The following is a 26767-nucleotide window of genomic DNA, read 5'->3' on the forward strand; positions in this document are numbered from 1 at the left end:
TTACAGATCAGAAATAAGTTTCACAGAATGCATCTGTGTAGTTTTTATTTGAAGATATTCTTTTTCCCAATGTAGGCCTCTTAGCGCTTAGCATGTCCAATTGCAGTTTCTACAGAAAGAATGTTTCAGAACGGCTCAATCAAAAGTAAGGTTCAACTCTGTTAGTTGAATGCACAGAACAGAAAGAATTTTCACAGAATGCTACTGTGTAGTTTATATTTGAATATATTCCTTTTTCCACTATTACCCTCTTAGCGCTCCGAATGTCCACTTGCATTTTCTACAGAAAGAGTGTTCAGAACTGCGCAATCAAAAGTATGGTTTAACTCTGTTAGCTTAATGAACATATCAGAAATAAGTTTCACACAATGCTTCTGTGTAGTTTTTATTTGAAGATATTATTTTTCCCAATATAGGCCTCTTAGCACTCAGAATGTCCAATTGCAGTTTCTACAGAAAGAGTGTTTCAGAAAGGCTCAATCAAAACTAAGGTTCAACTCTGTTAGTTGAATGCACAGAACAGAAAGAAATTTCATACAATGCTTCTGTGTAGTTTATATTTGAACATATTCTTTTTTCCACTATTACCCACTTGGCGCTACGAATGTCCAGTTGCATTTTCTACAGACAGCGTGTTTCAAAACTGCTCAATCAAAAGTATGGTTTAACTCTGTTAGCTGAATGCTCAGATCAGAAAGAAGTTTCACAGAATGCTTCTGTGTAGTTTATATTTGAATATATTCCTTTTTCCACTACTACGCTCTTAGCGCTCCAAATGTCCTTTTGCATTTTCTACACAAAGAGTGTTCAGATCTGCTCAATCAAAAGTATGGTTTAACTCTGTTAGCTGAATGCACAGATCAGAAAGATGTTTCACCAAATGATTCTGTGTAGTTTATATTTGAAGACATTCCTTTTTCCACTATTACCCCCTTAGCGCTCCGAATCTCCACTTGCATTTTCTACAAAAAGAGTGTTTCATAACTGCTCAATCAAAAATATGTTTTATCTCTGTTAACTGAATTTACAGATCAGAAATAAGTTTCACAGAATGCATCTGTGTAGTTTTTATTTGAAGATTTTCTTTTTCCCAATGTAGGCCTCTTAGCGCTTAGCATGTCCAATTGCAGTTTCTACAGAAAGAGTGTTTCACAACGGCTCAATTAAAAGTAAGGTTCAAACCTGTTAGTTGAATGCACAGAACAGAAAGTATTTTCACAGAATGCTACTGTGTAGTTTATATTTGAATATATTCCTTTTTCCACTATTACCCTCTTAGCGCTCCGAATGTCCACTTGCATTTTCTACAGAAAGAGTGTTCAGAACTGCGCAATCAAAAGTATGGTTTAACTCTGTTAGCTTAATGAACATATCAGAAATAAGTTTCACACAATGCTTCTGTGTAGTTTTTATTTGAAGATATTATTTTTCCCAATAGAGGCCTCTTAGCGCTCAGAATGTCCAATTGCAGTTTCTACAGAAAGAGTGTTTCAGAAAGGCTCAATCAAATGTAAGGTTCAACTCTGTTAGTTGAATGCACAGAACAGAAAGAATTTTCATACAATGCTTCTGTGTAGTTTATATTTGAACATATTCTTTTTTCCACTATTACCCACTTAGCGCTACGAATGTCCAGTTGCATTTTCTACAGACAGAGTGTTTCAAAACTGCTCAATCAAAAGTATGGTTTAACTCTGTTAGCTGAATGCTCAGATCAGAAAGAAGTTTCACAGAATGCTTCTGTGTAGTTTATATTTGAATATATTCTTTTTTCCACTACTACTCTCTTAGCGCTGAAAATGTCCAGTTGCATTTTCTACAGAAAGAGTATTCAGATCTGCTCAATCAAAAGTATGGTTTAACTCTGTTAGCTGAATGCACAGATCAGAAAGAAGTTTCACAGAATGATTCTGTGTAGTTTATATTTGGAGACATTCCTTTTTCCACTATTACCCTCTTAGCGCTCCGAATCTCCACTTGCATTTTCTACAGAAAGAGTGTTTCAGAACGGATCAATCAAAACTAAGGTTCAACTCTTTTAGTTGAACCAACAGAACAGAAAGAAGTTTCACAGAATTCTACTGTGTAGTTTTTATTTGTAGACATTCTTTTTCCCAATATAGGCCTCTTAGCGCTCAGAATGTCCAATTGCAGTTTCTACAGAAAGAGTGTTTCAGAACGGCTCAATCAAAAGTAAGGTTCAACTCTGTTAGTTGAATGCACAGAACAGAGAGAAGTTTCATACAATGCTTCTGTGTAGTTTATATTTGAACATATTCTTTTTTCCACTATTACCCACTTAGCGCTATGAATGTCCAGTTGCATTTTCTACAGACAGAGTGTTTCAAAACTTCTCAATCAAAAGTATGGTTTAACCCTGTTAGCTGAATGCTCAGATCAGCAAGAAGTTTCACAGAATGCTTCTGTGTAGTTTATATTTGAATATATTCCTTTTTCCACTACTACGCTCTTAGCGCTCGAAATGTCCAGTTGCATTTTCTACAGAAAGAGTGTTCAGATCTGCTCAATCAAAAGTATGGTTTAACTCTGTTAGCTGAATGCACAGATCAGAAAGAAGTTTCACAGAATGATTCTGTGTAGTTTATATTTGGAGACATTCCTTTTTCCACTAGTACCCTCTTAGCGCTCCGAATCTCCACTTGCATTTTCTACAGAAAGACTGTTTCAGAACGGCTCAATCAAAACTAAAGTTCAACTCTTTTAGTTGAACAAACAGAACAGAAAGAAGTTTCACACAATTCTTCTGTGTAGTTTTTATTTGTAGACATTCTTTTTCCCAATATAGGCCTCTTAGCGCTCAGAATGTCCAATTGCAGTTTCTACAGAAAGAGTGTTTCAGAACGGCTCAATCAAAAGTAAGGTTCAACTCTGTTAGTTGAATGCACAGAACAGAAAGAAGTTTCATACAATTCTTCTGTGTAGTTTATATTTGAACATATTCTTTTTTCCACTATTACCCACTTAGCGCTACGAATGTCCAGTTGCATTTTCTACAGACAGAGTGTTTCAAAACTGCTCAATCAAAAGTATGGTTTAACTCTGTTAGCTGAATGCTCAGATCAGAAAGAAGTTTCACAGAATGCTTCTGTGTAGTTTATATTTGAATATATTCCTTTTTCCACTACTAATCTCTTAGCGCTCCAAATGTCCAGTTGCATTTTCTACAGAAAGACTGTTCAGATCTGCTCAATCAAAAGTATGGTTTAACTATGTTAACTGAATGCACAGATCAGAAAGTAGTTTCACAGAATGATTCTGTGTAGTTTATATTTGGAGACATTCCTTTTTCCACTATTACCCTCTTAGCGCTCCGAATCTCCACTTGCATTTTCTACAGAAAGAGTGTTTCAGAACGGCTCAATCAAAACTAAGGTTCAACTCTTTTAGTTGAACAAACAGAACAGAAAGAAGTTTCACACAATTCTTCTGTGTAGTTTTTATTTGTAGACATTCTTTTTCCCAATATAGGCCTCTTAGCGCTCAGAATGTCCAATTGCAGTTTCTACAGAAAGACAGTTTCAGAACGGCTCAATCAAAAGTAAGGTTCAACTCTGTTAGTTGAATGCACAGAACCGAAAGAAGTTTCATACAATGCTTCTGTGTAGTTTATATTTGAACATATTCTTTTTTCCACTATTACCCACTTAGCGCTACGAATGTCCAGTTGCATTTTCTACAGACAGAGTGTTTCAAAACTGCTCAATCAAAAGTATGGTTTAACTCTGTTAGCTGAATGCTCAGATCAGAAAGAAGTTTCACAGAATGCTTCTGTGTAGTTTATATTTGAATATATTCCTTTTTCCACTACTACTCTCTTAGCGCTCCAAATGTCCAGTTGCATTTTCTACAGAAAGAGTGTTCAGATCTGCTCAATCAAAAGTATGGTTTAACTCTGTTAGCTGAATGCACAGATCAGAAAGAAGTTTCACAGAATGATTCTGTGTAGTTTATATTTGGAGACATTCCTTTTTCCACTATTACCCTCTTAGCGCTCCGAATCTCCACTTGCATTTTCTACAGAAAGAGTGTTTCAGAACGGCTCAATCAAAACTAAGGTTCAACTTTTTTAGTTGAACAAACAGAACAGAAAGAAGTTTCACACAATTCTTCTGTGTAGTTTTTATTTGTAGACATTCTTTTTCCCAATATAGGCCTCTTAGCGCTCAGAATGTCCAATTGCAGTTTCTACAGAAAGAGTGTTTCAGAACGGCTCAATCAAAAGTAAGGTTCAACTCTGTTAGTTGAATGCACAGAACAGAAAGAAGTTTCATACAATGCTTCTGTGTAGTTTATATTTGAACATATTCTTTTTTCCACTATTACCCACTTAGCGCTACGAATGTCCAGTTGCATTTTCTACAGACAGAGTGTTTCAAAACTGCTCAATCAAAAGTATGGTTTAACTCTGTTAGCTGAATGCTCAGATCAGAAAGAAGTTTCACAGAATGCTTCTGTGTAGTTTATATTTGAATATATTCCTTTTTCCACCACTTCGCTCTTAGCGCTCCAAATGTCCAGTTGCATTTTCTACACAAAGAGTGTTCAGATCTGCTCAATCAAAAGTATGGTTTAACTCTGTTAGCTGAATGAACAGATCAGAAAGAAGTTTCACCGAATGATTCTGTGTAGTTTATATTTGAAGACATTCCTTTTTCCACTATTACCCTCTTAGCGCTCCGAATCTCCACTTGCATTTTCTACAAAAAGAGTGTTTCATAACTGCTCAATCAAAAATATGTTTTATCTCTGTTAACTGAATTTACAGATCAGAAATAAGTTTCACAGAATGCATCTGGGTAGTTTTTATTTGAAGATATTCTTTTTCCCAATGTAGGCCTCTTAGCGCTTAGCATGTCCAATTGCAGTTTCTACAGAAAGAGTGTTTCAGAACGGCTCAATTAAAAGTAAGGTTCAACTCTGTTAGTTGAATGCACAGAACAGAAAGAATTTTCACAGAATGCTACTGTGTAGTTTATATTTGAATATATTCCTTTTTCCACTATTACCCTCTTAGCGCTCCGAATGTCCACTTGCATTTTCTACAGAAAGAGTGTTCAGAACTGCGCAATCAAAAGTATGGTTTAACTCTGTTAGCTTAATGAACATATCAGAAATAAGTTTCACACAATGCTTCTGTGTAGTTTTTATTTGAAGATATTATTTTTCCCAATAGAGGCCTCTTAGCGCTCAGAATGTCCAATTGCAGTTTCTACAGAAAGAGTGTTTCAGAAAGGCTCAATCAAAAGTAAGGTTCAACTCTGTTTGTTGAATGCACAGAACAGAAAGAAGTTTCATACAATGCTTCTGTGTAGTTTATATTTGAACATATTCTTTTATCCACTGTTACCCTCTTAGCGCTACGAATGTCCAGTTGCATTTCCTACAGAAAGAGTGTTTCAAAACTGCTCAATCAAAAGTATGGTTTAACTCTGTTAGCTGAATGCTCAGATCAGAAAGAAGTTTCACAGAATGCTTCTGTGTAGTTTATATTTGAATATATTCCTTTTTCCACTACTACTCTCTTAGCGCTCCAAATGTCCAGTTGCATTTTCTACAGAAAGAGTGTTCAGATCTGCTCAATCAAAAGTATGGTTTAACTCTGTTAGCTGAATGCACAGATCAGAAATAAATTTCACAGAATGATTCTGTGTAGTTTATATTTGGAGACATTCCTTTTTCCACTATTACCCTCTTAGCGCTCCGAATCTCCACTTGCATTTTCTACAGAAAGAGTGTTTCAGAACGGCTCAATCAAAACTATGGTTCAACTCTTTTAGTTGAACAAACAGAACAGAAAATAGTTTCACACAATTCTTCTGTGTAGTTTTTAATTGTAGACATTCTTTTTCCCAATATAGGCCTCCTAGCGCTCAGAATGTCCAATTGCAGTTTCTACAGAAAGAGGGTTTCAGAACGGCTCAATCAAAAGTAAGGTTCAACTCTGTTAGTTGAATGCACAGAACAGAAAGAAGTTTCATACAATGCTTCTGTGTAGTTTATATTTGAACATATTCTTTTTTCCACTATTACCCACTTAGCGCTACGAATGTCCAGTTGCATTTTCTACAGACAGAGTGTTTCAAAACTGCTCAATCAAAAGTATGGTTTAACTCTGTTAGCTGAATGCTCAGATCAGAAAGAAGTTTCACAGAATGCTTCTGTGTAGTTTATATTTGAATATATTCCTTTTTCCACTACTACTCTCTTAGCGCTCCAAATGTCCAGTTGCATTTTCTACAGAAAGAGTGTTCAGATCTGCTCAATCAAAAGTATGGTTTAACTCTGTTAGCTGAATGCACAGATCAGAAAGAAGTTTCACCGAATGATTCTGTGTAGTTTATATTTGAAGACATTCCTTTTTCCACTATTACCCTCTTAGCGCTCCGAATCTCCACTTGCATTTTCTACAAAAAGAGTGTTTCATAGCTGCTCAATCAAAAATATGTTTTATCTCTGTTAACTGAATTTACAGATCAGAAATATGTTTCACAGAATGCATCTGTGTAGTTTTTATTTGAAGATATTCTTTTTCCCAATGTAGGCCTCTTAGCGCTTAGCATGTCCAATTGCAGTTTCTACAGAAAGAGTGTTTCAGAACGGCTCAATCAAAAGTAAGGTTCAACTCTGTTAGTTGAATGCACAGAACAGAAAGAATTTTCACAGAATGCTACTGTGTAGTTTATATTTGAATATATTCCTTTTTCCACTATTACCCTCTTAGCGCTCCGAATGTGCACTTGCATTTTCTACAGAAAGAGTGTTCAGAACTGCGCAATCAAAAGTATGGTTTAACTCTGTTAGCTTAATGAACATATCAGAAATAAGTTTCACACAATGCTTCTGTGTAGTTTTTATTTGAAGATATTATTTTTCCCAATATAGGCCTCTTAGCGCTCAGAATGTCCAATTGCAGTTTCTACAGAAAGAGTGTTTCAGAAAGGCTCAATCAAAACTAAGGTTCAACTCTGTTAGTTGAATGCACAGAACAGAAAGAAATTTCATACAATGCTTCTGTGTAGTTTATATTTGAACATATTCTTTTTTCCACTATTACCCACTTGGCGCTACGAATGTCCAGTTGCATTTTCTACAGACAGAGTGTTTCAAAACTGCTCAATCAAAAGTATGGTTTAACTCTGTTAGCTGAATGCTCAGATCAGAAAGAAGTTTCACAGAATGCTTCTGTGTAGTTTATATTTGAATATATTCCTTTTTCCACTACTACGCTCTTAGCGCTACAAATGTCCAGTTGCATTTTCTACAGAAAGAGTGTTCAGATCTGCTCAATCAAAAGTATGGTTTAACTCTGTTAGCTGAATGCACAGATCAGAAAGAAGTTTCACAGAATGATTCTGTGTAGTTTATATTTGGAGACATTCCTTTTTCCACTATTACCCTCTTAGCGCTCCAAATCTCCTCTTGCATTTTCCACAGAAAGAGTGTTTCAGAACGGCTCAATCAAAACTAAGGTTCAAATCTTTTAGTTGAACAAACAGAACAGAATGAAGTTTCACACAATTCTTCTGTGTAGTTTTTATTTGTAGACATTCTTTTTCCCAATATAGGTCTCTTAGCGCTCAGGATGTCCAATTGCAGTTTCTACAGAAAGAGTGTTTCAGAACGGCTCAATCAAAAGTAAGGTTCAACTCTGTTAGTTGAATGCACAGAACAGAAAGAAGTTTCATACAATGCTTCTGTGTAGTTTATATTTGAACATATTCTTTTTTCCACTATTACCCACTTAGCGCTACGAATGTCCAGTTGCATTTTCTACAGACAGAGTGTTTCAAAACTGCTCAATCAAAAGTATGGTTTAACTCTGTTAGCTGAATGCTCAGATCAGAAAGAAGTTTCACAGAATGCTTCTGTGTAGTTTATATTTGAATATATTCCTTTTTCCACCACTTCGCTCTTAGCGCTCCAAATGTCCAGTTGCATTTTCTACACAAAGAGTGTTCAGATCTGCTCAATCAAAAGTATGGTTTAACTCTGTTAGCTGAATGAACAGATCAGAAAGAAGTTTCACCGAATGATTCTGTGTAGTTTATATTTGAAGACATTCCTTTTTCCACTATTACCCTCTTAGCGCTCCGAATCTCCACTTGCATTTTCTACAAAAAGAGTGTTTCATAACTGCTCAATCAAAAATATGTTTTATCTCTGTTAACTGAATTTACAGATCAGAAATAAGTTTCACAGAATGCATCTGGGTAGTTTTTATTTGAAGATATTCTTTTTCCCAATGTAGGCCTCTTAGCGCTTAGCATGTCCAATTGCAGTTTCTACAGAAAGAGTGTTTCAGAACGGCTCAATTAAAAGTAAGGTTCAACTCTGTTAGTTGAATGCACAGAACAGAAAGAATTTTCACAGAATGCTACTGTGTAGTTTATATTTGAATATATTCCTTTTTCCACTATTACCCTCTTAGCGCTCTGAATGTCCACTTGCATTTTCTACAGAAAGAGTGTTCAGAACTGCGCAATCAATAGTATGGTTTAACTCTGTTAGCTTAATGAACATATCAGAAATAAGTTTCACACAATGCTTCTGTGTAGTTTTTATTTGAAGATATTATTTTTCCCAATAGAGGCCTCTTAGCGCTCAGAATGTCCAATTGCAGTTTCTACAGAAAGAGTGTTTCAGAAAGGCTCAATCAAAAGTAAGGTTCAACTCTGTTAGTTGAATGCACAGAACAGAAAGAAGTTTCATACAATGCTTCTGTGTAGTTTATATTTGAACATATTCTTTTATCCACTGTTACCCTCTTAGCGCTACGAATGTCCAGTTGCATTTCCTACAGAAAGAGTGTTTCAAAACTGCTCAATCAAAAGTATGGTTTAACTCTGTTAGCTGAATGCTCAGATCAGAAAGAAGTTTCACAGAATGCTTCTGTGTAGTTTATATTTGAATATATTCCTTTTTCCACTACTACTCTCTTAGCGCTCCAAATGTCCAGTTGCATTTTCTACAGAAAGAGTGTTCAGATCTGCTCAATCAAAAGTATGGTTTAACTCTGTTAGCTGAATGCACAGATCAGAAATAAATTTCACAGAATGATTCTGTGTAGTTTATATTTGGAGACATTCCTTTTTCCACTATTACCCTCTTAGCGCTCCGAATCTCCACTTGCATTTTCTACAGAAAGAGTGTTTCAGAACGGCTCAATCAAAACTATGGTTCAACTCTTTTAGTTGAACAAACAGAACAGAAAATAGTTTCACACAATTCTTCTGTGTAGTTTTTAATTGTAGACATTCTTTTTCCCAATATAGGCCTCCTAGCGCTCAGAATGTCCAATTGCAGTTTCTACAGAAAGAGGGTTTCAGAACGGCTCAATCAAAAGTAAGGTTCAACTCTGTTAGTTGAATGCACAGAACAGAAAGAAGTTTCATACAATGCTTCTGTGTAGTTTATATTTGAACATATTCTTTTTTCCACTATTACCCACTTAGCGCTACGAATGTCCAGTTGCATTTTCTACAGACAGAGTGTTTCAAAACTGCTCAATCAAAAGTATGGTTTAACTCTGTTAGCTGAATGCTCAGATCAGAAAGAAGTTTCACAGAATGCTTCTGTGTAGTTTATATTTGAATATATTCCTTTTTCCACTACTACTCTCTTAGCGCTCCAAATGTCCAGTTGCATTTTCTACAGAAAGAGTGTTCAGATCTGCTCAATCAAAAGTATGGTTTAACTCTGTTAGCTGAATGCACAGATCAGAAAGAAGTTTCACCGAATGATTCTGTGTAGTTTATATTTGAAGACATTCCTTTTTCCACTATTACCCTCTTAGCGCTCCGAATCTCCACTTGCATTTTCTACAAAAAGAGTGTTTCATAGCTGCTCAATCAAAAATATGTTTTATCTCTGTTAACTGAATTTACAGATCAGAAATATGTTTCACAGAATGCATCTGTGTAGTTTTTATTTGAAGATATTCTTTTTCCCAATGTAGGCCTCTTAGCGCTTAGCATGTCCAATTGCAGTTTCTACAGAAAGAGTGTTTCAGAACGGCTCAATCAAAAGTAAGGTTCAACTCTGTTAGTTGAATGCACAGAACAGAAAGAATTTTCACAGAATGCTACTGTGTAGTTTATATTTGAATATATTCCTTTTTCCACTATTACCCTCTTAGCGCTCCGAATGTGCACTTGCATTTTCTACAGAAAGAGTGTTCAGAACTGCGCAATCAAAAGTATGGTTTAACTCTGTTAGCTTAATGAACATATCAGAAATAAGTTTCACACAATGCTTCTGTGTAGTTTTTATTTGAAGATATTATTTTTCCCAATATAGGCCTCTTAGCGCTCAGAATGTCCAATTGCAGTTTCTACAGAAAGAGTGTTTCAGAAAGGCTCAATCAAAACTAAGGTTCAACTCTGTTAGTTGAATGCACAGAACAGAAAGAAATTTCATACAATGTTTCTGTGTAGTTTATATTTGAACATATTCTTTTTTCCACTATTACCCACTTGGCGCTACGAATGTCCAGTTGCATTTTCTACAGACAGAGTGTTTCAAAACTGCTCAATCAAAAGTATGGTTTAACTCTGTTAGCTGAATGCTCAGAACAGAAAGAAGTTTCACAGAATGCTTCTGTGTAGTTTATATTTGAATATATTCCTTTTTCCACTACTACGCTCTTAGCGCTCCAAATGTCCAGTTGCATTTTCTACAGAAAGAGTGTTCAGATCTGCTCAATCAAAAGTATGGTTTAACTCTGTTAGCTGAATGCACAGATCAGAAAGAAGTTTCACAGAATGATTCTGTGTAGTTTATATTTGGAGACATTCCTTTTTCCACTATTACCCTCTTAGCGCTCCAAATCTCCTCTTGCATTTTCCACAGAAAGAGTGTTTCAGAACGGCTCAATCAAAACTAAGGTTCAAATCTTTTAGTTGAACAAACAGAACAGAATGAAGTTTCACACAATTCTTCTGTGTAGTTTTTATTTGTAGACATTCTTTTTCCCAATATAGGTCTCTTAGCGCTCAGGATGTCCAATTGCAGTTTCTACAGAAAGAGTGTTTCAGAACGGCTCAATCAAAAGTAAGGTTCAACTCTGTTAGTTGAATGCACAGAACAGAAAGAAGTTTCATACAATGCTTCTGTGTAGTTTATATTTGAACATATTCTTTTTTCCACTATTACCCACTTAGCGCTACGAATGTCCAGTTGCATTTTCTACAGACAGAGTGTTTCAAAACTGCTCAATCAAAGTATGGTTTAACTCTGTTAGCTGAATGCTCAGATCAGAAAGTAGTTTCACAGAATGCTTCTGTGTAGTTTATATTTGAATATATTCCTTTTTCCACTACTACGCTCTTAGCGCTCCAAATGTCCAGTTGCATTTTCTACAGAAAGAGTTTTCAGATCTGCTCAATCAAAAGTATGGTTTAACTCTGTTAGCTGAATGCACAGATCAGAAAGAAGTTTCACAGAATGATTCCGTGTAGTTTATATTTGGAGACATTCCTTTTTGCACTATTACCCTCTTAGCGCTCTGAAACTCCACTTGCATTTTCTACAGAAAGAGTGTTTCAGAACGGCTCAATCAAAACTAAGGTTCAAATCTTTTAGTTGAACAAACAGAACAGAAAGAAGTTTCACACAATTCTTCTGTGTAGTTTTTATTTGTAGACATTCTTTTTCCCAATATAGGCCTCTTAGCGCTCAGAATGTCCAATTGCAGTTTCTACAGAAAGAGTGTTTCAGAACGGCTCAATCAAAAGTAAGGTTCAACTCTGTTAGTTGAATGCACAGAACAGAAAGAAGTTTCATACAATGCTTCTGTGTAGTTTATATTTGAACATATTCTTTTTTCCACTATTACCCACTTAGCGCTACGAATGTCCAGTTGCATTTTCTACAGACAGAGTGTTTCAAAACTGCTCAATCAAAAGTATGGTTTAACTCTGTTAGCTGAATGCTCAGATCAGAAAGAAGTTTCACAGAATGCTTCTGTGTAGTTTATATTTGAATATATTCCTTTTTCCACTACTACGCTCTTAGCGCTCCAAATGTCCAGTTGCATTTTCTACAGAAAGAGTGTTCAGATCTGCTCAATAAAAAGTATGGTTTAACTCTGTTAGCTGAATGCACAGATCAGAAAGAAGTTTCACCGAATGATTCTGTGTAGTTTATATTTGAAGACATTCCTTTTTCCACTATTACCCTCTTAGCGCTCCGAATCTCCACTTGCATTTTCTACAAAAAGAGTGTTTCATAACTGCTCAATCAAAAATATGTTTTATCTCTGTTAACTGAATTTACAGATCAGAAATAAGTTTCACAGAATGCATCTGTGTAGTTTTTATTTGAAGATATTCTTTTTCCCAATGTAGGCCTCTTAGCGCTTAGCATGTCCAATTGCAGTTTCTACAGAAAGAGTGTTTCAGAACGGCTCAATCAAAAGTAAGGTTCAACTCTGTTAGTTGAATGCACAGAACAGAAAGAATTTTCACAGAATGCTACTGTGTAGTTTATATTTGAATATATTCCTTTTTCCACTATTACCCTCTTAGCGCTCCGAATGTCCACTTGCATTTTCTACAGAAAGAGTGTTCAGAACTGCGCAATCAAAAGTATGGTTTAACTCTGTTAGCTTAATGAACATATCAGAAATAAGTTTCACACAATGATTCTGTGTAGTTTTTATTTGAAGATATTATTTTTCCCAATATAGGCCTCTTAGCGCTCAGAATGTCCAATTGCAGTTTCTACAGAAAGAGTGTTTCAGAAAGGCTCAATCAAAACTAAGGTTCAACTCTGTTAGTTGAATGCACAGAACAGAAAGAAATTTCATACAATGCTTCTGTGTAGTTTATATTTGAACATATTCTTTTTTCCACTATTACCCACTTGGCGCTACGAATGTCCAGTTGCATTTTCTACAGACAGAGTGTTTCAAAACTGCTCAATCAAAAGTATGGTTTAACTCTGTTAGCTGAATGCTCAGATCAGAAAGAAGTTTCACAGAATGCTTCTGTGTAGTTTATATTTGAATATATTCCTTTTTCCACTACTACACTCTTAGCGCTCCAAATGTCCAGTTGCATTTTCTACAGAAAGAGTGTTCAGATCTGCTCAATCAAAAGTATGGTTTAACTCTGTTAGCTGAATGCACAGATCAGAAAGAAGTTTCACAGAATGATTCTGTGTAGTTTATATTTGGAGACATTCCTTTTTCCACTATTACCCTCTTAGCGCTCCAAATCTCCACTTGCATTTTCCACAGAAAGAGTGTTTCAGAACGGCTCAATCAAAACTAAGGTTCAAATCTTTTAGTTGAACAAACAGAACAGAAAGAAGTTTCACACAATTCTTCTGTGTAGTTTTTATTTGTAGACATTCTTTTTCCCAATATAGACCTCTTAGCGCTCAGAATGTCCTATTGCAGTTTCTACAGAAAGAGTGTTTCAGAACGGCTCAATCAAAAGTAAGGTTCAACTCTGTTAGTTGAATGCACAGAACAGAAAGAAGTTTCATACAATGCTTCTGTGTAGTTTATATTTGAACATATTCTTTTTTCCACTATTACCCACTTAGCGCTACGAATGTCCAGTTGCATTTTCTACAGACAGAGTGTTTCAAAACTGCTCAATCAAAAGTATGGTTTAACTCTGTTAGCTGAATGCTCAGATCAGAAAGAAGTTTCACAGAATGCTTCTGTGTAGTTTATATTTGAATATATTACTTTTTCCACTACTACTCTCTTAGCGCTCCAAATGTCCAGTTGCATTTTCTACAGAAAGAGTTTTCAGATCTGCTCAATCAAAAGTATGGTTTAACACTGTTAGCTGAATGCACAGATCAGAAAGAAGTTTCACAGAATGATTCTGTGTAGTTTATATTTGGAGACATTCCTTTTTCCACTATTACCCTCTTAGCGCTCTGAAACTCCACTTGCATTTTCTACAGAAAGAGTGTTTCAGAACGGCTCAATCAAAACTAAGGTTCAACTCTTTTAGTTGAACAAACAGAACAGAAAGAAGTTTCACACAATTCTTCTGTGTAGTTTTTATTTGTAGACATTCTTTTTCCCAATATAGGCCTCTTAGCGCTCAGAATGTCCAATTGCAGTTTCTACAGAAAGAGTGTTTCAGAACGGCTCAATCAAAAGTAAGGTTCAACTCTGTTAGTTGAATGCACAGAACAGAAAGAAGTTTCATACAATGCTTCTGTGTAGTTTATATTTGAACATATTCTTTTTTCCACTATTACCCACTTAGCGCTACGAATGTCCAGTTGCATTTTCTACAGACAGAGTGTTTCAAAACTGCTCAATCAAAAGTATGGTTTAACTCTGTTAGCTGAATGCTCAGATCAGAAAGAAGTTTCACAGAATGCTTCTGTGTAGTTTATATTTGAATATATTCCTTTTTCCACTACTACGCTCTTAGCGCTCCAAATGTCCAGTTGCATTTTCTACAGAAAGAGTGTTCAGATCTGCTCAATCAAAAGTATGGTTTAACTCTGTTAGCTGAATGCACAGATCAGAAAGAAGTTTCACCGAATGATTCTGTGTAGTTTATATTTGAAGACATTCCTTTTTCCACTATTACCCTCTTAGCGCTCCGAATCTCCACTTGCATTTTCTACAAAAAGAGTGTTTCATAACTGCTCAATCAAAAATATGTTTTATCTCTGTTAACTGAATTTACAGATCAGAAATAAGTTTCACAGAATGCATCTGTGTAGTTTTTATTTGAAGATATTCTTTTTCCCAATGTAGGCCTCTTAGCGCTTAGCATGTCCAATTGCAGTTTCTACAGAAAGAGTGTTTCAGAACGGCTCAATCAAAAGTAAGGTTCAACTCTGTTAGTTGAATGCACAGAACAGAAAGAATTTTCACAGAATGCTACTGTGTAGTTTATATTTGAATATATTCCTTTTTCCACTATTACCCTCTTAGCGCTCCGAATGTCCACTTGCATTTTCTACAGAAAGAGTGTTCAGAACTGCGCAATCAAAAGTATGGTTTAACTCTGTTAGCTTAATGAACATATCAGAAATAAGTTTCACACAATGATTCTGTGTAGTTTTTATTTGAAGATATTATTTTTCCCAATATAGGCCTCTTAGCGCTCAGAATGTCCAATTGCAGTTTCTACAGAAAGAGTGTTTCAGAAAGGCTCAATCAAAACTAAGGTTCAACTCTGTTAGTTGAATGCACAGAACAGAAAGAAATTTCATACAATGCTTCTGTGTAGTTTATATTTGAACATATTCTTTTTTCCACTATTACCCACTTGGCGCTACGAATGTCCAGTTGCATTTTCTACAGACAGAGTGTTTCAAAACTGCTCAATCAAAAGTATGGTTTAACTCTGTTAGCTGAATGCTCAGATCAGAAAGAAGTTTCACAGAATGCTTCTGTGTAGTTTATATTTGAATATATTCCTTTTTCCACTACTACACTCTTAGCGCTCCAAATGTCCAGTTGCATTTTCTACAGAAAGAGTGTTCAGATCTGCTCAATCAAAAGTATGGTTTAACTCTGTTAGCTGAATGCACAGATCAGAAAGAAGTTTCACAGAATGATTCTGTGTAGTTTATATTTGGAGACATTCCTTTTTCCACTATTACCCTCTTAGCGCTCTGAAACTCCACTTGCATTTTCTACAGAAAGAGTGTTTCAGAACGGCTCAATCAAAACTAAGGTTCAACTCTTTTAGTTGAACAAACAGAACAGAAAGAAGTTTCACACAATTCTTCTGTGTAGTTTTTATTTGTAGACATTCTTTTTCCCAATATAGGCCTCTTAGCGCTCAGAATGTCCAATTGCAGTTTCTACAGAAAGAGTGTTTCAGAACGGCTCAATCAAAAGTAAGGTTCAACTCTGTTAGTTGAATGCACAGAACAGAAAGAAGTTTCATACAATGCTTCTGTGTAGTTTATATTTGAACATATTCTTTTTTCCACTATTACCCACTTAGCGCTACGAATGTCCAGTTGCATTTTCTACAGACAGAGTGTTTCAAAACTGCTCAATCAAAAGTATGGTTTAACTCTGTTAGCTGAATGCTCAGATCAGAAAGAAGTTTCACAGAATGCTTCTGTGTAGTTTATATTTGAATATATTCCTTTTTCCACTACTACGCTCTTAGCGCTCCAAATGTCCAGTTGCATTTTCTACACAAAGAGTGTTCAGATCTGCTCAATCAAAAGTATGGTTTAACTCTGTTAGCTGAATGCACAGATCATAAAGAAGTTTCACCAAATGATTCTGTGTAGTTTATATTTGAAGACATTCCTTTTTCCCCTATTACCCTCTTAGCGCTCCGAATCTCCACTTGCATTTTCTACAAAAAGAGTGTTTCATAACTGCTCAATCAAAAATATGTTTTATCTCTGTTAACTGAATTTACAGATCAGAAATAAGTTTCACAGAATGCATCTGTGTAGTTTTTATTTGAAGATATTCTTTTTCCCAATGTAGGCCTCTTAGCTCTTAGCATGTCCAATTGCAGTTTCTACAGAAAGAGTGTTTCAGAACGGCTCAATTAAATGTAAGGTTCAACTCTGTTAGTTGAATGCACAGAACAGAAAGAATTTTCACAGAATGCTACTGTGTAGTTTATATTTGAATATATTCCTTTTTCCACTATTACCCTCTTAGCGCTCCGAATGTCCACTTGCATTTTCTACAGAAAGAGTGTTCAGAATTGCGCAATCAAAAGTATGGTTTAACTCTGTTAGCTTAATGAACATATCAGAAATAAGTTTCACACAATGCTTCTGTGTAGTTTTTATTTGAAGATATTATTTTTCCCAATAGAGGCCTCTTAGCGCTCAGAATGTCCAATTGCAGTTTCTACAGAAAGAGTGTTTCAGAAAGGCTCAATCAAAAGTAAGGTTCAACTCTGTTAGTTGAATGCACAGAACCGAAAGAAGTTTCATACAATGCTTCTGTGTAGTTTATATTTGAACATATTTTTTTTCCACTATTACCCACTTAGCGCTACGAATGTCCAGTTGCATTGTCTACAGACAGAGTGTTTCAAAACTGCTCAATCAAAAGTATGGTTTAACTCTGTTAGCTGAATGCTCAGATCAGAAAGAAGTTTCACAGAATGCTTCTGTGTAGTTTATATTTGAATATATTCCTTTTTCCACTACTACGCTCTTAGCGCTCCAAATGTCCAGTTGCATTTTCTACACAAAGAGTGTTCAGATCTGCTCAATCAAAAGTATGGTTTAACTCTGTTAGCTGAATGCACAGATCATAAAGAAGTTTCACCAAATGATTCTGTGTAGTTTATATTTGAAGACATTCCTTTTTCCCCTATTACCCTCTTAGCGCTCCGAATCTCCACTTGCATTTTCTACAAAAAGAGTGTTTCATAACTGCTCAATCAAAAATATGTTTTATCTCTGTTAACTGAATTTACAGATCAGAAATAAGTTTCACAGAATGCATCTGTGTAGTTTTTATTTGAAGATATTCTTTTTCCCAATGTAGGCCTCTTAGCGCTTAGCATGTCCAATTGCAGTTTCTACAGAAAGAGTGTTTCAGAACGGCTCAATTAAATGTAAGGTTCAACTCTGTTAGTTGAATGCACAGAACAGAAAGAATTTTCACAGAATGCTACTGTGTAGTTTATATTTGAATATATTCCTTTTTCCACTATTACCCTCTTAGCGCTCCGAATGTCCACTTGCATTTTCTACAGAAAGAGTGTTCAGAATTGCGCAATCAAAAGTATGGTTTAACTCTGTTAGCTTAATGAACATATCAGAAATAAGTTTCACACAATGCTTCTGTGTAGTTTTTATTTGAAGATATTATTTTTCCCAATAGAGGCCTCTTAGCGCTCAGAATGTCCAATTGCAGTTTCTACAGAAAGAGTGTTTCAGAAAGGCTCAATCAAAAGTAAGGTTCAACTCTGTTAGTTGAATGCACAGAACAGAAAGAAATTTCATACAATGCTTCTGTGTAGTTTATATTTGAACATATTCTTTTTTCCACTATTACCCACTTGGCGCTACGAATGTCCAGTTGCATTTTCTACAGACAGAGTGTTTCAAAACTGCTCAATCAAAAGTATGGTTTAACTCTGTTAGCTGAATGCTCAGATCAGAAAGAAGTTTCACAGAATGCTTCTGTGTAGTTTATATTTGAATATATTACTTTTTCCACTACTACACTCTTAGCGCTCCAAATGTCCAGTTGCATTTTCTACAGAAAGAGTGTTCAGATCTGCTCAATCAAAAGTATGGTTTAACTCTGTTAGCTGAATGCACAGATCAGAAAGAAGTTTCACAGAATGATTCTGTGTAGTTTATATTTGGAGACATTCCTTTTTCCACTATTACCCTCTTAGCGCTCCAAATCTCCACTTGCATTTTCCACAGAAAGAGTGTTTCAGAACGGCTCAATCAAAACTAAGGTTCAAATCTTTTAGTTGAACAAACAGAACAGAAAGAAGTTTCACACAATTCTTCTGTGTAGTTTTTATTTGTAGACATTCTTTTTCCCAATATAGACCTCTTAGCGCTCAGAATGTCCTATTGCAGTTTCTACAGAAAGAGTGTTTCAGAACGGCTCAATCAAAAGTAAGGTTCAACTCTGTTAGTTGAATGCACAGAACAGAAAGAAGTTTCATACAATGCTTCTGTGTAGTTTATATTTGAACATATTCTTTTTTCCACTATTACCCACTTAGCGCTACGAATGTCCAGTTGCATTTTCTACAGACAGAGTGTTTCAAAACTGCTCAATCAAAAGTATGGTTTAACTCTGTTAGCTGAATGCTCAGATCAGAAAGAAGTTTCACAGAATGCTTCTGTGTAGTTTATATTTGAATATATTACTTTTTCCACTACTACTCTCTTAGCGCTCCAAATGTCCAGTTGCATTTTCTACAGAAAGAGTTTTCAGATCTGCTCAATCAAAAGTATGGTTTAACTCTGTTAGCTGAATGCACAGATCAGAAAGAAGTTTCACAGAATGATTCTGTGTAGTTTATATTTGGAGACATTCCTTTTTCCACTATTACCCTCTTAGCGCTCTGAAACTCCACTTGCATTTTCTACAGAAAGAGTGTTTCAGAACGGCTCAATCAAAACTAAGGTTCAAATCTTTTAGTTGAACAAACAGAACAGAAAGAAGTTTCACACAATTCTTCTGTGTAGTTTTTATTTGTAGACATTCTTTTTCCCAATATAGGCCTCTTAGCGCTCAGAATGTCCAATTGCAGTTTCTACAGAAAGAGTGTTTCAGAACGGCTCAATCAAAAGTAAGGTTCAACTCTGTTAGTTGAATGCACAGAACAGAAAGAAGTTTCATACAATGCTTCTGTGTAGTTTATATTTGAACATATTCTTTTTTCCACTATTACCCACTTAGCGCTACGAATGTCCAGTTGCATTTTCTACAGACAGAGTGTTTCAAAACTGCTCAATCAAAAGTATGGTTTAACTCTGTTAGCTGAATGCTCAGATTTGAAAGAAGTTTCACAGAATGCTTCTGTGTAGTTTATATTTGAATATATTCCTTTTTCCACTACTACGCTCTTAGCGCTCCAAATGTCCAGTTGCATTTTCTACAGAAAGAGTGTTCAGATCTGCTCAATCAAAAGTATGGTTTAACTCTGTTAGCTGAATGCACAGATCAGAAAGAAGTTTCACCGAATGATTCTGTGTAGTTTATATTTGAAGACATTCCTTTTTCCACTATTACCCTCTTAGCGCTCCGAATCTCCACTTGCATTTTCTACAAAAAGAGTGTTTCATAACTGCTCAATCAAAAATATGTTTTATCTCTGTTAACTGAATTTACAGATCAGAAATAAGTTTCACAGAATGCATCTGTGTAGTTTTTATTTGAAGATATTCTTTTTCCCAATGTAGGCCTCTTAGCGCTTAGCATGTCCAATTGCAGTTTCTACAGAAAGAGTGTTTCAGAACGGCTCAATCAAAAGTAAGGTTCAACTCTGTTAGTTGAATGCACAGAACAGAAAGAATTTTCACAGAATGCTACTGTGTAGTTTATATTTGAATATATTCCTTTTTCCACTATTACCCTCTTAGCGCTCCGAATGTCCACTTGCATTTTCTACAGAAAGAGTGTTCAGAACTGCGCAATCAAAAGTATGGTTTAACTCTGTTAGCTTAATGAACATATCAGAAATAAGTTTCACACAATGATTCTGTGTAGTTTTTATTTGAAGATATTATTTTTCCCAATATAGGCCTCTTAGCGCTCAGAATGTCCAATTGCAGTTTCTACAGAAAGAGTGTTTCAGAAAGGCTCAATCAAAACTAAGGTTCAACTCTGTTAGTTGAATGCACAGAACAGAAAGAAATTTCATACAATGCTTCTGTGTAGTTTATATTTGAACATATTCTTTTTTCCACTATTACCCACTTGGCGCTACGAATGTCCAGTTGCATTTTCTACAGACAGAGTGTTTCAAAACTGCTCAATCAAAAGTATGGTTTAACTCTGTTAGCTGAATGCTCAGATCAGAAAGAAGTTTCACAGAATGCTTCTGTGTAGTTTATATTTGAATATATTCCTTTTTCCACTACTACACTCTTAGCGCTCCAAATGTCCAGTTGCATTTTCTACAGAAAGAGTGTTCAGATCTGCTCAATCAAAAGTATGGTTTAACTCTGTTAGCTGAATGCACAGATCAGAAAGAAGTTTCACAGAATGATTCTGTGTAGTTTATATTTGGAGACATTCCTTTTTCCACTATTACCCTCTTAGCGCTCCAAATCTCCACTTGCATTTTCCACAGAAAGAGTGTTTCAGAACGGCTCAATCAAAACTAAGGTTCAAATCTTTTAGTTGAACAAACAGAACAGAAAGAAGTTTCACAAAATTCTTCTGTGTAGTTTTTATTTGTAGACATTCTTTTTCCCAATATAGACCTCTTAGCGCTCAGAATGTCCAATTGCAGTTTCTACAGAAAGAGTGTTTCAGAACGGCTCAATCAAAAGTAAGGTTCAACTCTGTTAGTTGAATGCACAGAACAGAAAGAAGTTTCATACAATGCTTCTGTGTAGTTTATATTTGAACATATTCTTTTTTCCACTATTACCCACTTAGCGCTACGAATGTCCAGTTGCATTTTCTACAGACAGAGTGTTTCAAAACTGCTCAATCAAAAGTATGGTTTAACACTGTTAGCTGAATGCTCAGATCAGAAAGAAGTTTCACAGAATGCTTCTGTGTAGTTTATATTTGAATATATTACTTTTTCCACTACTACTCTCTTAGCGCTCCAAATGTCCAGTTGCATTTTCTACAGAAAGAGTTTTCAGATCTGCTCAATCAAAAGTATGGTTTAACTCTGTTAGCTGAATGCACAGATCAGAAAGAAGTTTCACAGAATGATTCTGTGTAGTTTATATTTGGAGACATTCCTTTTTCCACTATTACCCTCTTAGCGCTCTGAAACTCCACTTGCATTTTCTACAGAAAGAGTGTTTCAGAACGGCTCAATCAAAACTAAGGTTCAACTCTTTTAGTTGAACAAACAGAACAGAAAGAAGTTTCACACAATTCTTCTGTGTAGTTTTTATTTGTAGACATTCTTTTTCCCAATATAGGCCTCTTAGCGCTCAGAATGTCCAATTGCAGTTTCTACAGAAAGAGTGTTTCAGAACGGCTCAATCAAAAGTAAGGTTCAACTCTGTTAGTTGAATGCACAGAACAGAAAGAAGTTTCATACAATGCTTCTGTGTAGTTTATATTTGAACATATTCTTTTTTCCACTATTACCCACTTAGCGCTACGAATGTCCAGTTGCATTTTCTACAGACAGAGTGTTTCAAAACTGCTCAATCAAAAGTATGGTTTAACTCTGTTAGCTGAATGCTCAGATCAGAAAGAAGTTTCACAGAATGCTTCTGTGTAGTTTATATTTGAATATATTCCTTTTTCCACTACTACGCTCTTAGCGCTCCAAATGTCCAGTTGCATTTTCTACACAAAGAGTGTTCAGATCTGCTCAATCAAAAGTATGGTTTAACTCTGTTAGCTGAATGCACAGATCATAAAGAAGTTTCACCAAATGATTCTGTGTAGTTTATATTTGAAGACATTCCTTTTTCCCCTATTACCCTCTTAGCGCTCCGAATCTCCACTTGCATTTTCTACAAAAAGAGTGTTTCATAACTGCTCAATCAAAAATATGTTTTATCTCTGTTAACTGAATTTACAGATCAGAAATAAGTTTCACAGAATGCATCTGTGTAGTTTTTATTTGAAGATATTCTTTTTCCCAATGTAGGCCTCTTAGCGCTTAGCATGTCCAATTGCAGTTTCTACAGAAAGAGTGTTTCAGAACGGCTCAATTAAATGTAAGGTTCAACTCTGTTAGTTGAATGCACAGAACAGAAAGAATTTTCACAGAATGCTACTGTGTAGTTTATATTTGAATATATTCCTTTTTCCACTATTACCCTCTTAGCGCTCCGAATGTCCACTTGCATTTTCTACAGAAAGAGTGTTCAGAATTGCGCAATCAAAAGTATGGTTTAACTCTGTTAGCTTAATGAACATATCAGAAATAAGTTTCACACAATGCTTCTGTGTAGTTTTTATTTGAAGATATTATTTTTCCCAATATAGGCCTCTTAGCGCTCAGAATGTCCAATTGCAGTTTCTACAGAAAGAGTGTTTCAGAAAGGCTCAATCAAAAGTAAGGTTCAACTCTGTTAGTTGAATGCACAGAACCGAAAGAAGTTTCATACAATGCTTCTGTGTAGTTTATATTTGAACATATTTTTTTTCCACTATTACCCACTTAGCGCTACGAATGTCCAGTTGCATTGTCTACAGACAGAGTGTTTCAAAACTGCTCAATCAAAAGTATGGTTTAACTCTGTTAGCTGAATGCTCAGATCAGAAAGAAGTTTCACAGAATGCTTCTGTGTAGTTTATATTTGAATATATTCCTTTTTCCACTACTACTCTCTTAGCGCTCCAAATGTCCAGTTGCATTTTCTACAGAAAGAGTGTTCAGATCTGCTCAATCAAAAGTATGGTTTAACTCTGTTAGCTGAATGCACAGATCAGAAAGAAGTTTCACAGAATGATTCTGTGTAGTTTTTATTTGGAGACATTCCTTTTTCCACTATAACCCTCTTAGCGCTCCGAATCTCCACTTGCATTTTCTACAGAAAGAGTGTTTCAGAACGGCTCAATCAAAACTAAGGTTCAACTCTTTTAGTTGAACAAACAGAACAGAAAGAAGTTTCACACAATTCTTCTGTGTAGTTTTTATTTGTAGACATTCTTTTTCCCAATATAGGCCTCTTAGCGCTCAGAATGTCCAATTGCAGTTTCTACAGAAAGAGTGTTTCAGAACGGCTCAATCAAAAGTAAGGTTCAACTCTGTTAGTTGAATGCACAGAACAGAAAGAAGTTTCATACAATGCTTCTGTGTAGTTTATATTTGAACATATTCTTTTTTCCACTATTAAACACTTAGCGCTACGAATGTCCAGTTGCATTTTCTACATAGAGAGTGTTTCAAAACTGCTCAATCAAAAGTATGGTTTAACTCTGTTAGCTGAATGCTCAGATCAGAAAGAAGTTTCACAGAATGCTTCTGTGTAGTTTATATTTGAATATATTCCTTTTTCCACTACTACTCTCTTAGCGCTCCAAATGTCCAGTTGCATTTTCTACAGAAAGAGTGTTCAGATCTGCTCAATCAAAAGTATGGTTTAACTCTGTTAGCTGAATGCACAGATCAGAAAGAAGTTTCACCGAATGATTCTGTGTAGTTTATATTTGAAGACATTCCTTTTTCCACTATTACCCTCTTAGCGCTCCGAATCTCCACTTGCATTTTCTACAAAAAGAGTGTTTCATAGCTGCTCAATCAAAAATATGTTTTATCTCTGTTAACTGAATTTACAGATCAGAAATATGTTTCACAGAATGCATCTGTGTAGTTTTTATTTGAAGATATTCTTTTTCCCAATGTAGGCCTCTTAGCGCTTAGCATGTCCAATTGCAGTTTCTACAGAAAGAGTGTTTCAGAACGGCTCAGTCAAAAGTAAGGTTCAACTCTGTTAGTTGAATGCACAGAACAGAAAGAATTTTCACAGAATGCTACTGTGTAGTTTATATTTGAATATATTCCTTTTTCCACTATTACCCTCTTAGCGCTCCGAATGTCCACTTGCATTTTCTACAGAAAGAGTGTTCAGAACTGCGCAATCAAAAGTATGGTTTAACTCTGTTAGCTTAATGAACATATCAGAAATAAGTTTCACACAATGCTTCTGTGTAGTTTTTATTTGAAGATATTATTTTTCCCAATATAGGCCTCTTAGCGCTCAGAATGTCCAATTGCAGTTTCTACAGAAAGAGTGTTTCAGAAAGGCTCAATCAAAACTAAGGTTCAACTCTGTTAGTTGAATGCACAGAACAGAAAGAAATTTCATACAATGCTTCTGTGTAGTTTATATTTGAACACATTCTTTTATCCACTATTACCCACTTGGCGCTACGAATGTCCAGTTGCATTTTCTACAGACAGAGTGTTTCAAAACTGCTCAATCAAAAGTATGGTTTAACTCTGTTAGCTGAATGCTCAGATCAGAAAGAAGTTTCACAGAATGCTTCTGTGTAGTTTATATTTGAATATATTCCTTTTTCCACTACTACGCTCTTAGCGCTCCAAATGTCCAGTTGCATTTTCTACAGAAAGAGTGTTCAGATCTGCTCAATCAAAAGTATGGTTTAACTCTGTTAGCTGAATGCACAGATCAGAAAGAAGTTTCACCGAATGATTCTGTGTAGTTTATATTTGAAGACATTCCGTTTTCCACTATTACCCTCTTAGCGCTCCGAATCTCCACTTGCATTTTCTACAGAAAGAGTGTTTCAGAACGGCTCAATCAAAACTAAAGTTCAACTCTTTTAGTTGAACAAGCAGAACAGAAATAAGTTTCACACAATTCTTCTGTGTAGTTTTTATTTGTAGACATTCTTTTTCCCAATATAGGCCACTTAGCGCTCAGAATGTCCAATTGCAGTTTCTACAGAAAGAGTGTTTCAGAACGGCTCAATCAAAAGTAAGGTTCAACTCTGTTAGTTGAATGCACAGAACAGAAAGAAGTTTCATACAATGCTTCTGTGTAGTTTATATTTGAACATATTCTTTTTTCCACTATTACCCACTTAGCGCTACGAATGTCCAGTTGCATTTTCTACAGACAGAGTGTTTCAAAACTGCTCAATCAAAAGTATGGTTTAACTCTGTTAGCTGAATGCTCAGATCAGAAAGAAGTTTCACAGAATGCTTCTGGGTAGTTTATATTTGAATATATTCCTTTTTCCACTACTACGCTCTTAGCGCTCCAAATGTCCAGTTGCATTTTCTACAGAAAGAGTGTTCAGATCTGCTCAATCAAAAGTATGGTTTAACTCTGTTAGCTGAATGCACAGATCAGAAAGAAGTTTCACAGAATGCTACTGTGTAGTTTATATTTGAATATATTCCTTTTTCCACTATTACCCTCTTAGCGCTCCGAATCTCCACTTGCATTTTCTACAAAAAGAGTGTTTCATAACTGCTCAATCAAAAATATGTTTTATCTCTGTTAACTGAATTTACACATCAGAAATAAGTTTCACAGAATGCATCTGTGTAGTTTTTATTTGAAGATATTCTTTTTCCCAATGTAGGCCTCTTAGCGCTTAGCATGTCCAATTGCAGTTTCTACAGAAAGAGTGTTTCAGAACGGCTCAATCAAAAGTAAGGTTCAACTCTGTTAGTTGAATGCACAGAACAGAAAGAATTTTCACAGAATGCTACTGTGTAGTTTATATTTGAATATATTCCTTTTTCCACTATTACCCTCTTATCGCTCCGAATGTCCACTTGCATTTTCTACAGAAAGAGTGTTCAGAACTGCGCAATCAAAAGTATGGTTTAACTCTGTTAGCTTAATGAACATATCAGAAATAAGTTTCACACAATGCTTCTGTGTAGTTTTTATTTGAAGATATTATTTTTCCCAATATAGGCCTCTTAGCGCTCAGAATGTCCAATTGCAGTTTCTACAGAAAGAGTGTTTCAGAAAGGCTCAATCAAAACTAAGGTTCAACTCTGTTAGTTGAATGCACAGAACAGAAAGAAATTTCATACAATGCTTCTGTGTAGTTTATATTTGAACATATTCTTTTTTCCACTATTACCCACTTGGCGCTACGAATGTCCAGTTGCATTTTCTACAGACAGAGTGTTTCAAAACTGCTCAATCAAAAGTATGGTTTATCTCTGTTAGCTGAATGCTCAGATCAGAAAGAAGTTTCACAGAATGCTTCTGTGTAGTTTATATTTGAATATATTCCTTTTTCCACTACTACTCTCTTAGCGCTCCAAATGTCCAGTTGCATTTTCTACAGAAAGAGTGTTCAGATCTGCTCAATCAAAAGCATGGTTTAACTCTGTTAGCTGAATGCACAGATCAGAAAGAAGTTTCACAGAATGATTCTGTGTAGTTTATATTTGGAGACATTCCTTTTTCCACTATTACCCTCTTAGCGCTCTGAAACTCCACTTGCATTTTCTACAGAAAGAGTGTTTCAGAACGGCTCAATCAAAACTAAGGTTCAACTCTTTTAGTTGAACAAACAGAACAGAAAGAAGTTTCACACAATTCTTCTGTGTAGTTTTTATTTGTAGACATTCTTTTTCCCAATATAGGCCTCTTAGCGCTCAGAATGTCCAATTGCAGTTTCTACAGAAAGAGTGTTTCAGAACGGCTCAAT

This window comes from Symphalangus syndactylus, chromosome 20, assembly GCF_028878055.3.
Source record: "Symphalangus syndactylus isolate Jambi chromosome 20, NHGRI_mSymSyn1-v2.1_pri, whole genome shotgun sequence".
Taxonomy (NCBI): Eukaryota; Metazoa; Chordata; class Mammalia; order Primates; family Hylobatidae; genus Symphalangus; species Symphalangus syndactylus.